General features: G+C 38.2%; 1 protein-coding gene across 6 annotated transcripts in view; it reads left to right on the top strand.

Moving 5' to 3' along the window:
• Window positions 1–981: 981 nt before the first annotated feature.
• Cngl (Cyclic nucleotide-gated ion channel-like) overlaps window positions 982–13,125 on the top strand; it is a 42,556-nt gene continuing 30,412 nt past the window's right edge. For 5 of the 6 annotated variants that reach the window (XM_068303298.1, XM_068303297.1, XM_068303294.1 and 2 more), the window contains exon 1: window positions 982–1,212. The gene's annotated coding sequence lies outside the window, so the exon portion shown is untranslated. Of the gene's footprint in view, window positions 1,257–13,125 lie in introns of all 6 variants that reach the window. The other variant, XM_068303295.1, reaches the window with a different exon arrangement.

The following is a 13,125-nucleotide window of genomic DNA, read 5'->3' as shown; positions in this document are numbered from 1 at the left end:
ACACATGCGTTTGTTCCATTTCCCCAATGGGTTGCCTCTGGGCATAAGAAGCAGCAGCAGCAGCAGCAGCAGCTGTGGCAGTGTCTTTCTCGCTCTCTCTCTCACTCTCTCTCTTTTACTCACATACTCTTTACTGCTGGCCTGCTCTTGCTTTAGGTCGGGCACATCTTTTGATATGCAGCTCCCGGTTATTTTTATTTATTTTTGTTGTTGTTGTTTCCCTGTGTAGTAAGGCAAATGAGTCGAATCCTGGCTGAAGAGGTTTGCTTTCTTCAATGAACTTGAAGGAAGATGAAATAAATTTCTATTTCATTTTCACCGTTTTTGTTCTTGGTGTTGATGTTGTTGTTGTTGACTTCGCGCATATCCTGTGAGAAACCGAAACTGAAAACCGAAAACCGAACGCCATGCCGAGATGGTAAAATTGGATTCGTTTAAAGTATTCGGCTACCTTCTCGTCTGATGCCTGATGATAAGCTTGGCCAACTGGCCTCACCACGACTGTTCTGTGTGTGTGTGTGTGTGTGGCTAACATAACTGACTATGTGTGTGTTCCGTTCTATTCTGTTTTAGTGCTGTGTTCCGTGGTGTTCTGTTGTTCTCTGTTCTCGGTTCTCGATTCTCGATTCTGTCCGTTCTGTCGCCCCAAATAGAAGGAGGCCCGCCGACACACAGAAGGAAGGATTCAGTGCCAAACTGTCAATCGTCTAGTGCGGTCATGTCGCAAAAAAGCCCAAAAATAGGAGCCCGCCCCCGAATGTTGCTCGACTTTGCTGCGCTCTTCTCTGTCAAACAGAGTTTTGCTTTTGCTTATTTATTTAAATAATAATAATATTAATATTAATAATAATAACAAAATACATAATATAAGTCAAAACCAATTAAAAATAAAATAACAACAAAATAAACCCTCTATAATTGAAACCAAAAATCCTATAAAATAAAAACCAAAAAAAGTTAAAAAAGCAAATTGAAGCAAAAGAACAAATATATATATTTTTTTTTGTTTGTTGTTTGTTGAATAAAAGTAAAATAATTATAACAAATTAAAAAAAGAAAATCAAAGTGCAAAGTGCCAAACACTACCAAAAAAAAAAAAGGAAAAGAGAAGAAAATCTATAGAAAATTATAGTTTGATAACGCGTGCGATGTGAGTCAACGATCGGAAGGAGAAGAAGAAGGACTAAAAACTACTGGCAAAAACTGGACAAAGTAAGAAGATGCTACTGGCTGTTTCTCTTGTTGGGCCTGGCAATGTGCGTGAATTTCTGAATCAAACATTCTAGAATCCCATTTTCAGGCCGGTTGGTGGTGTTTAGGGGCAGCTGAGGTGGAGTGTGGGCGGGGGGAAGGTCTACATCCTGTGCTATGAAGCGAATTATGCAAAAGGCTCAAGTCGAGACTCTTCATACACATTCGCACAGTGGCATATATCCTTTGTGTTCTTGTGTATTTCGAGTCCTTTCGAGTGTGTGTGTGTGTGTGTGTGAGTGTGTGAGTGTGTTTGCATACATATGTGTTAACGTTAATCCAATTTGTGTGTCAAGGCTGACTCTGTCTCTGCCTTTGACTTTCCCTGCTTTCTCTTCTCTTGCTTTCCAATTAGTTGACAAATTACGCAAAACTAATGCGAATAACAACAACAATAACTACAACTATATCTACAATAACAACAACAACAACAACTAATTGCCGTCACCAAACGCCGCCGCCTTCAAAAAGAAAAATCATTTTGTTTTTCTTTCCACCACATACATATATACAAACGTCTATGTAAAGCTTTCTTTTTTTTTTTTTTTATATAACACAAAAACTGTCACACAGACACACTCACACTCACAGTCACACACACACACACACGCACACATACAAATTGGGTGAACTGGGATGCTGCTTAAAGTCGTCTCCCTAGGTCCTTCTCCAGCCTTCTCATTCAATCTAATGAAGTTGTGTGGCTAAGAGGGGAAAAGAAAAAAATTACTCAATCGTTTTCTCTATGTGTGTGTGTGTGTGTGTGTTTGGTGTGTGCGTGTCTGTACTTGGGTGTGTGTTCACCCTCGGGTTAGGCCTTAGCCGCCTTCTTTATGTGTTTCGTTTGTGAGTTTGGGATGCTGGTTTTCCTTTGCCGCCTGCTCCTTATGTTGTTGTTGTTGCTGTTGTTCTTGGGCCATTGCCGACTCTTGTCTTCGCCTTGTTATTTTTACAGGCTACTTGACCAAAATATATAATTTGGGGCTTTTCATTTTGCTACGGCTGCTGTTGTTGTTGTTGTAGTTGCCTGTCCCGTTTGTTGAATCCTGGCATTTCCATTAGCTGCATTTGTTAAAGAATTCTTGAGATTTTGTTACGTTTTCGTTTTGGTTGTTGAAAATTATGCGAATTATTATAATTTATTGCTTTTAGTTGCGGGCAATGAGAGAATACAAAATAAAGTATACTTAATTTAATCAACATAATTAACATCAAAATCAACTTGATTTGAAATTTTGTACACTTAAATTGTGAATAAAATTGTAATCAATGTGAGCAGCCCAAAAAAGTATGCTATATTTTTTTATATTATCTCTCTATATGTAAGCCATGCCATCTCTCTCTCTCTTTCTCTCTCTCTCTCATACACACTCTATTAATGTATAAGGTTGATATGACAGGCTCACTTTCAAATTTATGCCACACCTCCTTTTGGCTATTCCAAAAATGTTGTATTTAACATATATTACGTATACGCACCGCACACATTGAGTATATATACATATGTATTTATCTAATTGTCTCTCAAATTTGTTGCAATTGTTCACATAGATGCAATAAACCGATTGCAATGATGATTTAAATTGCCAAGCATTATGACAGACAAATGAAATGAGAGCATTTCGATTGAAAATTTCTTGCAAATGATTAAAATTGGTCAACAAAATTTGCTCTTTAAACAGAAATGAATGCAAATGCTTTGCATTAAGTCTGGCAACCATTGAAACGAAATTTAAATGGCAATTAACCAAATCCAAAGACGCTTCAGCTGATTGAGTTTAATGCAAAATATAACCAAAATTCATGACTAAATGTTTCATTTCATTTCATGTTGCTTGATTGTTATATTTGGCTCAAAGCTAGCTTTGTACATTTAAATATCTAAAATATCAGCTGATAATATGAATCAAATGATTGTGGCAAGTCATGGAGTGATGATCTTTCTTTGATGCGATGAGTTCATTAGCTGTCTAAGGCATTCATAGTTTCACATAGAAATCAAGGCAAAATATTGTCGATTTCAAAGGTGTTCAATAAGTTGAACAAAGTGAAAGTTAAAGTGCCTTAGACATTCGTTTCCTGGATGTTTACTAGCCATCATGGCCACAATGGCAAGTCCAATAGGTCTTAACTGTAGATAGAATGCATTATAGTCCCAAAGTTGAAGTAAATAGTGAAATATATTAAAGTCAATAGTTCTTATTTTAACAAGTGAGAGAGTAGACTTAGTTTCAGTTAAGGCAATACGATTGCATTTCATTTCATAGGAATAGCTGTGAGTGCAGCTTTAGCCTGGTTTTTTTCTTAATGGTTTGAAACCAAAACCAAATCCAAACAATATTTTGTTTTTTTTTGTGTTTTGGTTATTTGAATTTATTTTATAAATAAAATCAAAATATGTTTCGTTATCAATTTTCATTGGAATTCAAACCATTGACAGTGGATTATAGAAATAGCCATAAAGCGAGATAGAGAGAGAAAGGCAGAATGAAAAAAAATAAAACGGGCGAAAGAGATAGAAAGAGCTTTAGTCACATTTTCAATATTAATTGTCACACATTGACACACACACACACACAGAGACAGAGAAAGAGAAAGAGAGAGAGAGAGAGAGAAAGAGACATCTAAACCCCCTTCTGTTGCCCTCATTTTTTGTCCATACAGACGCAAAATGTGTTTGCCTGCTTGTTTGTTTGTTTGTTGGCCTGGCCTGGCCTGCTCTGGTCTGGCCCAGCATGGGCTTTGGCTTGGTCCTCGTCGCCGTCATCGTCATTGGTGACTTTGATGGACAAAAATTGGATGGATATGGGATGCTGATGCTGATGATGTTGGCCATGTGAAGGCGTTGGTTTTCATCCATTCACTGGAGCGGGGAGATCGGTCCGCTATATGAATGTTAGTGTGTGTGTGTGTGTGTGTGTGTGTGTGTGGAGGAGGTCACATTTTTGCTTGTGCTGCTATTTTTGTGCTCTGATGATGGGGGGGGACGGGGGGGGACTGAGAGAGCGGCGGACAGTGGATCGGGTATAGCGGCTGCTGTGTGAATGAATGTCATAATCGATAAATTTAATGTGCAAAGTGGCTGGCGGGTTTTTTTTTTCCATTCATTCCCCACACCCCCAAACGCCCTCTTTGTTTTTCGCTTGGCTTTTCCTTTGGGTTTTTTCGTCTTATTGTTGTTGTTGTAGTTGTTTTTTGGGTCCCCATAAACGTGTTTAATTAATGGCAAAATGAAAATGGCTGCAGAAAACAGAAAAGCGAAAACAAAAAATTATAAAAATATATAGAAAATAGAAGAAGGAATGTTGGCCAGGCAGATGAAGAAGAAGAACGAGGAGGCAAAGAGACGAATGTAGAGGCAAAAGCAGAAATGACACTCGTCGTGGCACATTCGAAATGTCGACAAAATAAACACGGAAAACAGAGGCGGCACACCAACAAAACAAGAACGAGAGCGAGAGAGCACACACACACACAGAGAAAAGTAAAAGATGAAGAAAAAGACGACGTCGACGACCACAACGACGTCGACGACGGCAACGAAAAAGAAGACGCTGCCGACTATGAGAAAGGAAGGACACAAAAAAAAACAGAAAAAAAGAACCAAAGCCAGGCGTTGAAAAACGTATGAGTGTGTCTCAATGTGTGTGTGTGTGTGAGCGCTCTCCGGCTCTGTCTGTGTGTGTGTGTAACGGCAATAATAATAAAAACCTAGCAGCAGCATGTGTGACTCTGTGTATGTGTGTGAGTGCTCAAGCAAATGCCAAGAAATGAAGTATCTCCTCTCTCTTGGTCCCTGCTTCCTCTTTATATCTACATATATTTATATGTATATCCCTCTCTTTCTCTTGCTCTTTAACTGCTTTTCTCTCTTTTCTTATACGTGTATGTGTGTGTGTGTGTGTCTGAGCCCTACAATTACATAATATGCTTCGCGCATAAGACGAAAAGTATTGCTAAAGCCTTTTTTGTTGTTATTCTTGCTGTTGAGATTTTCTTGCCAAAAACCTAAAACGAGCGGGGGAAGTGGTTAGTAAGAGAAAGAGAGAGAAAGAGCAAGCACAACAGTGGGTGAGAGAGTGAGAGAGGGGGGAGATTTCATATCATTCCTCTGCCGTCTCTTCATCCAGCATCGTCTTCTTCCTGTATTTCTCACTTTCATGTCTCCGTCTCCGCTTCTGTGTCCGCCTTCATCCTCTTCTTTTTGTCATTGATTCAAGTGGTGAGTCTTAAATGAAAGTGAAATTTGTCGCCTTCGGTCATTTTCTTTTCTCTTTTGATTCTTATATGTATTTATATATATACATATACATAGTTATCTCTCGCTCTGCACGTGCTCAATGCAAGTTCTTTTCTAATGTTCTTCCCTTTTTCGCTGCCATTTCTATACACACACACACACACACACATGCAGTGTGTTGTGGTGCAAGTGTATGAGTTTGTCCTACTGCCCTAATGAAATTACATGGCATGCATCAACACATTCTCTCACCCACACACACACACACACCCCCACACTTATACAGAGAGTGAACTCGTTTGTTCTTTCTCCTTCTTATCCCTCCCCCCCCAGCATTTTTTGGGTGCATTTTCTTTGGTTGATTTTCCTTGAGTTGTAATAAGAATTTGTTCACAGTTTTACTAATTCAATTTTAACTAGCAGCAAGCTCAAATAGTTTTCCCTTAGCTTTTTCCCATTAGCTTGTCATAATACAGTCAACTTCTCTCTCTCTCTGTCTCTCTCTCTTTCTCTCTCGTTCTGTCCAGCCATCTATATCATATCAAAAGCTATATCTCAATTGTTAAATTAAATTGTAACATAAATTTACTTAAATTCCATTATCCATTTCCTTGTTATGACATGTTTGCTTGTTATTGGTAAAACATTGCGTATACGTATTTTGAAAAGTTTCAATTAATTGCAAAATGACAATCTTTAGTCTTTGTTTATCTTGTAATGCAAATAATGATTATCTCGTTAATTGGGTACACAAATTTGTATAAAATTGATTTTTAACTCGATTTTCGATTAATTTCAAGCAAAGTCATTGCTTTTATTTCTCTCTCGACTTCCTTCTCAAAAGTTACAGTACTAAGAATCAGCCTCCTATATCCCTGAGGGTACTACTAATCAGTATTTTCTCATTGGGAAGGAAGCTCCACTTAAGGTCAGAAACTCCAAAAGAGTTAAGCTGGCTTGAGGTTTGAGATTTTAAGTGATAGGTGAGAGGATAGCCAATAAATATTATCAGCATGTAATGGCAATACCTATTAAATTCTTTATCAAACATTAAGAAGCCAAAAAGCATATGTATAATATGTAAAAATCACAGACTATTATTTCAACTAAGAGTTTCATTTCATCCAATCTGAAGGCTAAGGAGGAAAAGCATCATATTCTGGAAATTATCTAGCTCACTCTCCAAATGAGCACGTTTCAAACATTTTCGATTGAAACTCAATACGAGTATCGAACTCGTATAGGAGACAACACATTTCGCTCGTTCGTTTCATTCATTTGCCAAGCCGAGCCAAGCCAACTTTATTGTGATGTCTACTCCTCATTACTAAACTGTAGATGGCTACAGTTACAGTTGCCAGATGCAACTCAACTACCTTCATCTTCATTTGCCATTTGCTGTGTACGTGTCTATTAGCCGGAACGTGTTTCATTTGAATGCTTCAGTTTAAGTATGTGTGTGTCTGTGTGTGTGTGTGTGTGTATCTCTTTTTCTTACCCTGTGCGTGTGTTGAGAGATACAGCAGGGCCTCTTCATTAATTTCCATTTGCTAGCAAATTAACAATTTTCAATTGAAAATGTATAAAAGGATGCGCCAAAAGGCTGCCAATTTTACCCTTTTTTCATATCTATATATATGAATTTTTTTGTCACAATCAATCAATCTGGGTTTTTCGGACCAAAAATTGATTATGTTTGTTGGAATGGGCTAAACGGCAAAGAAGTGTAAAGAGAAAAGAGAAAAGAGAGGAGCAAATCGTTTGCTCAAAAAAGTAGGCAATAAAAATGATGTACATTGAATTTAAAGTGAATTTTTATAAATGAATCAATCAAATACATATGCATATACAAAAATATATGTATATGTATAGATGTACATGTATGTACGCTCTAAACCTAAACATTTTTATTATTTTTTGGGCATTGCCGCAGCAATTTGCTTGCCAAATGATTTAAGGGGAACGAAGCCCTAGTAAAATGCACACCAGGGACTGTCTGACTTTCCGCAGAGACCCATGTGAATAGCTGTGTGTTTATGTGAGTGTGTGTGTGTGTGTGCAGGAAATGGAGAAGAAGAACACTTTGGAGGGGCGTTTGGCCTAGCCTTTGCGTGTGTCGGACATGAGCCATGTCAAATAGTTGTCAATTATTTTTATTACAATTTCCCTTTCCCGTCTGTCTCTTGACTTTCTCTTTTGTCTTGTTGTTGGTGTTGTTGTTGTCACGGTTCCGCCTTCGCCTTCAGTTGTTGTCATTTCATTTAATTTTTTGTTTTCCTTTTTTTTTTTTTAACGCATTTATTATTTCGAGACGCGTCTTTTGTTGATTGCCAGAGAAAGCTAAAGTACGAAGGACGACTCGTTGGCTTCAAGTGTAGGCTTAATTGGCATTCATCTCCATATGCGTATGTGCGTATATACATACATATATAATATATACACTTGTATATTTTATAATTTTTCCATTTCTCACAAGCAAACAAACAGACATACACACACACACTCACGCATTATATATATATATGTACATACATTTATATATATGTATATATTTCCTGTGCTGTGCCACTTTTTTATGCTTTCATGCGCATTCTGAGCACTTTTCCTGTCATTCGCGTAATTGTATGGGTGAAACTGTCTGTGTGTGTGTGTGTGTGAGTGCCATTTGATGGAGCTGAGCAAGCTTAACCAGCTGAGCTGAGCATCTACCTATTCACTTTCATTCTTCGTTTCGTATCTGTGTGTCGTCAGAGTTAACAACAAAAATTCAAATCCAGCGGAAGTAATTTGACGCACATGCGGGGGGTCACCTGAACAAACGCACTAACGGTACTCTCCTTCAGCTCCCCATTATCTCTCTATCCCAGTGGGGGTGCCACTCTCACACCCCCCTTCCAGCTCTCTGACACCCCCATTCCACCCATCGCCATTCATCATTTCAAGAGTGTGAGCGAGCAAGTCAATTATGTGCATGCGTGTGTAAATACATACAGCGATACAGTGTGCGTGTGTCTGTAGGTGTGCGTGCATGTGTGTTTTGTATGTAAATATGCCTTGTTGAAACTTTCACGTTTCATTCCTCAATCAGATTTTCATTTTATTTGCCTCAATTAAATATTTAAGCTAATTAGCTACACCGAAGATTGATGTTGGCGTTGAAATGTTAACTTAAGTTATGTTATGTTATGTCATCTTTATGTTTTTCTGTCTGTCTGAACAATTAAGCCGAGTGATCCAATTTGAGTGTTGAATTGACAAGTGTTAACTAAAGAGGAGATTGATTGCTTTACTTCAAATACCCAAAATGAGCCAACTCCATTGACATGAAGTAGAGCGACTTGACTTGAGTATATAAACAAAGTTAGTCACTTGTTACCTAGTTAAAAGTATTCTATGATTTATTCTTCTTCCATTCAATTTTAAGGAAACATTTGTTAAGTTACCTCACATTACGTATCCGACAAGTAGTACCTGTTTTTAATCTCATCAGCTTGTCAACCATCACTCCATTTGAGCCTTCCTACATCCTTTTGGTCTTTTCCCCTTTGGCTTAGTTCTCCTTTTTAGTTAGTCCTTTGAGTTAACTTTCCATCATCTTAGCTCATGGACAAAATATAGATTCAATAGAATATTTTTAAAGTTTCCTGTTTACTTTGTGTGAATTCGATTCACATATTTTGATCTTTTGTTTTAACTTTTTACCACCAATCATTTCATATTGTTTAACTAAATAATAAATTATGTAAGACATTTATTAATATTTAATGTTCTTATTCGGATTTTGGTCATTGGCCTGGTTTAAAAATTTATTAATTGTGGTAGCACATTTCATTCAATTTGCTAATTCAATGGCCAATTGTGAGTCATTTCGGGTTAATTTTACATAACACATTCTTATATTTTACAAGCAAATGCATTAACCAAGAACTCAGGGCGTATGCGTAATATAAAGGCCATTGGAACGTTAAAGACCGAATATGGTTTTAGTATGATATCGTTTGATATGGGAATGGAAACAAAATTAAATGCCAGCCAACTGCCAACATCTGGCCATTAATTTTCATTGCCGTCGCCATTAAAACACAGTTCAATTTTTCAAACCAGGCAATGCGCCAAAGCGCCAAGCGGCAAACAGCGAAAAATTTCTGACATTGAAAAATTGTTTTCTTCGCCCCCGAAAAGAAGGCGACGGCGACACTGCAATCTTAAAGATAGAGAGAGAGAAAGAGAGAGAAAGATTGAGAGTAGGTATATGAAAATGAGAAACAGGTAAAACTCAGGAGTCGCAGTCGAGTTGATAACAAACTTGAGTTGCAAATTTATCTGCCTCACTGATTGCACGATTCGGCTTTTGTCTGAAGTTGATGGCCGATGGTGATGGCCGATGTGACTGTTGGTGTTGGGTGTTCTGTTGCCAGACAGGAGCAGCTGAACCAACAGCAGCAGCTTTAATGAGTTCACGTCGGCGTTTTGGGGGTAATTGGGGGTATAACCACACTTCTAAATGCCGACTGCCGATTCCCCCACTCTCCGTTCTCGACTACGATTGCTATTCCGATTGCGATTCCCAGATTCGTGTTTCTAGGTGAGCAACATTTTGAGCTGATTAGATGGTAATCGATTGGACTTGGGTCATTGATTTGATTGCCAGCAGCCTGCGGACAAAAGATATGGCTTAAATTGGTTCGATTGGTTTCCATGATTTGAAAAGATCGTAACACAATTTTATTATAATTTGATGGTTTTATCATTCAATTTGTCAGTTTTATGTTTTACTCAAATCCATGTAATTAATAGCCATTTGCTTGGAGAAATAGTTCATTCAATACCAAAAACACGTATTTCTTTTAACAATTTCACTATTTCCAACTTATAAATCATTGAGTAAAGTTTTTATCCAAGTATTTCAAACGATTTCGAGTATAAGTTACTCAAATTGAATGGACTGTTCTAGTAGAAGATGATGATATGAAAAGCTTATAGTAGATAATTTGATTTATCCATTCAATGCAATTAGAATACTTACATAATACAATTATTTGGGATGTCTGATGGGGGATTATCACACATGTGTAAGTCTTGAACTTGAAGACCAAGTTGAGTCAATATATATGCCTTTATATTTATACAGTTTAGGTGCATAACTGAACGCCAAGTTAGGCTAAGTCAATGGCTTATATACACATATTTTGTTGTAGCCCCCAGCCCAACCCAACCCAACACTCTGTCTGTCTTTCTGTAGTCGTTCCGGCTGTCCGTTGGCCATGTGAAGAAAAGTAAAGTCGTTCACCTGGCGCCCAAAAAGCTGCTACCCATGGCTGGTACTCTGATTATTTAAGCAATCACTTGGCATAATCAGCTTTCGCACACAGATGTGGTGCCGCACGTTGGCAATAAAGTGCCCTGATGCAGCACTTGGGACCAGAGATCAGGACATATAGACAGCCAGACCGACACACACTTAAAGTGAGAGGGAGAGACAAACCACAAGCGCAATAGCTTGAAATACCGCATATTGGTCGGTGGGTTCACAGCTCTGGCAATGGCCACCGAAGCATCAGAGAGAAGAACAAAAAATCGAAACCAAAAAGTGCATTAAAAATTCAACGCCTTTGCGAGTGATTTTTCACTTTGGTCTGCCTGCTAGGCGGACGATGAGAGCAACGATAATGCCTTCTGACTTCGTTTATTGCATCATGTATCATGTAGGAGACAGGAAGCCAGGACCAAAAGAAGAAGAGGAAGGCAGCTTAATGTGGCTATGTGACTGGCTGTGTTAGTGTGTGTGTGTGTGTGTGTGTGTGTGAGCGCTTTCATTTCCCAAACGTTCACTTTATTTTTCGGGTTTTGGCTTAATAATTTTATTGCTTTCGGTTACGGTTTATGCTTGGCTGAAGCAAAGAGAAGAACCTTTTTCTCTCGCTTTCTCTCGCATTCTCTGTCGCCAACTAACTATCGTCCTGTGTGTCTCTGTATGTGTGTGTGTGTGTGTTTGTGTAAATCCTTCCTGTAATTGCATTAAAGCTTTCGCTTCAGGCAAAACAAGAAGAGAGAATGTTTGTGTATGTGTCTGTGTATTTTCTTTTCTTTTTTTTTTTTTTTTGTTGTTGTTTAATTGAATTTCATCCTCACCTTTTACATCCTTTCTCTTGCTGCATACATATTTCATTCGGCTTCTTTATGCTCTTCTTATTTACATATTCGGCCTGCCTTTCTTCACCATTCCTCGTTGCTACCATATAAATCACGATTCAAGAAAAACACAGAAATATGCCGCTCTCTCTCTCTCTCTCTCTCTATCACTCATTCTCTCTGTGAATCTCAGTTCTCTCAGTTTTTTCGAGTCTTGTCCCTAGTGATATATGACCTTTATTATGGGCCATAAATATTTTGTTGAGCTTCGGTTCGACGAAAGGCGCTTTTCCGCTTCTTTTTTTTTATTAATATTATAACGAGTACACACACAGAAACACACGCGCACACCGGGCGTATGAGTAACAATTTCGCACACTGACTTCCTCAATTGATAAAAGAGAAATCGTGAAATGGCACACGGCAAAAAACCAAATCACGGCCGCAATTTTCACTGAAATTGCTTCATTTTCATCGCGCAAAAGAGAAAAACACAAAACGAAAACGAAATGAAAGCCGAGTAGAAGAAGCAAACAAACGAAAAGAGAAAAAATAAAACACCGCTGACAAAATGTCATGTTTATTCATGAGTATTTCCATGCGTACAGTTTACCTGGGCCAAGCTAACACAGATGGCGTAAACGAAAAAGGGTTTGATTGATTTAACGCATCCGAAACATTGCAAAATGAATTGCTGGCAAATCAGAACCCATCAATAAGCTGGGCCCCAAAATCTGTCAGTCCTCCAAAAACAAAAAAACACACATGAGAATAATTTAAAAATTGTTAACATTTCCAATCATTGAAAGTGTACAATAAATTTAATCCATTTTGATGGATTTACATAATGCCTGCGACTTGATATCTTGGAATCCACCATATCCAGTGTTTAGTCCTTACAGATCTTTCGATGGCTTACTTATGGCCATATTTGTGCTCAGAGTAATTGGCCGCATTGAGAGAATATATATTTCTTTTCATTGGAATATAGACACAAAGCTCCCCCAGCCAAATAGCAGCAGGTGACCTTTGCGCCATGCAACGAAGAGTTTCCATTCATTTTTCTAAACGTTCCCATAGGGACGTATGTTGTGCGTGTGTGGGTGTGTGGGAGGGTGTGCGGGAGGGGGCCATTTGTAATATGCTAAAGCTGTTAGCATTGAGGATAATACAATATTGAGGCACGATCCATTGAAATATCCAACAAAAGAAGGATTCGTCCCTGCATCAATTTAATTTTGTCTTGTCTCTAACATCTAAAGGACGCTGCTCTCAAGATACATAATAGAGAGGAAGCTGGGAAGTCTGAAGTGGACCTACTGGACCACATTCCTCTATTTGCCCCAACTTGGAGATGTTCAAGGTCTACTTCTTAATGATCCATCTTATCGTAGACTAAACATTGCAAGTTTCTTCCAAACTGGACAGAAAAGTCCAACTAAAAAATGTCAAATTAATTGACATGGCAAAAACAACTAATTCAGAATTTAATGTCAATTAAC

This window comes from Drosophila tropicalis, unplaced genomic scaffold, assembly GCF_018151085.1.
Source record: "Drosophila tropicalis isolate 14030-0801.00 unplaced genomic scaffold, ASM1815108v1 contig_158, whole genome shotgun sequence".
In the NCBI taxonomy this organism is placed as follows: domain Eukaryota; kingdom Metazoa; phylum Arthropoda; class Insecta; order Diptera; family Drosophilidae; genus Drosophila; species Drosophila tropicalis.
This window is presented reverse-complemented; position numbering and strand designations above follow the sequence as displayed.